The sequence below is a fragment of the Phascolarctos cinereus genome, unplaced genomic scaffold (assembly GCF_003287225.1).
Source record: "Phascolarctos cinereus isolate Bilbo 61053 unplaced genomic scaffold, phaCin_HiC Scaffold_2;HRSCAF=192, whole genome shotgun sequence".
Taxonomy (NCBI): Eukaryota; Metazoa; Chordata; class Mammalia; order Diprotodontia; family Phascolarctidae; genus Phascolarctos; species Phascolarctos cinereus.
The window spans coordinates 40,095,320-40,096,161 of NW_027555625.1; the positions used below are offsets into that span (position 1 = coordinate 40,095,320).

General features: G+C 34.6%; 1 non-coding gene across 1 annotated transcript; it reads right to left on the reverse strand.

Moving 5' to 3' along the window:
• Positions 1-423: 423 nt before the first annotated feature.
• On the reverse strand, positions 424-530 carry LOC144456109 (U6 spliceosomal RNA). Its single transcript, XR_013485010.1, has one exon. It is a non-coding gene; the product is annotated as a U6 spliceosomal RNA (small nuclear RNA).
• Between the last annotated feature and the right edge of the window lie 312 nt (positions 531-842).

Sequence of the window (842 nt, forward strand, 5' to 3'; positions counted from 1 at the left end):
GAAGAGGAGAAAAAATCAGCAAAATGGATAAATATATAAAAAAACATTGACATTATGTAGCAATGATCCACACTTGTGGACTCTCCATCTTTGCAAAGGAGTTGGAGGCAAAGGAAGTTGGCTTCTCATACCTCTTCTGGGGAGCCAAGCTAGATCTTTGTAATTTTGCAACAATTATTTTTTATTGTTTTGTGGTTGCTGTTTTCATGTAATCATTGTGTAAATTGTTTCCTTGACTCTTTGTATCCACTTGTGTGAGCCTTTCCATGTTTCTCTATATTTATCATACTCACAATTTCTTCTTTTTTTGAATTTTATAAGCTTTATTTAATCACAGTTTTAAAATTCTTTCAAAAAAGACAAACCCAAACTAAAACTATTTAATAATTTAGTGCTCCAAACATTATCAAACATTTAACATTTAAAAATAAGAAACGCTTCACGAATTCGCTTGCCATCCTTGCACAGGGGCCATGCTGATCTTCTCTGTATTGTTCCAATTTTAGTATATGTGCTGCCGAAGCAAGCGCCATACTCATAATTTCTTACAGCACAATAGTATTCCACTCGATTCATGTAACCGTATTTGTTTAGCCATTCCCCATTCAATTGGCATCTACTTTGTTTCCAATTATTTGCTACAAAAACAACAGCAACAAAGACTACTGTAAATATTTTGGTGTATATGGGGACTGTTTTCTTATCAATGAGCCCCTTGGGGGCATATTCCAATAGTAGAATCTCTGGGTCAAAGGATGCAGACGTTTTAGCCACTTTATACACATAATTCTAAATTCCTTTCCAGAGTGGTTGTACCAATTCAAAGCTCCACCAACAATATA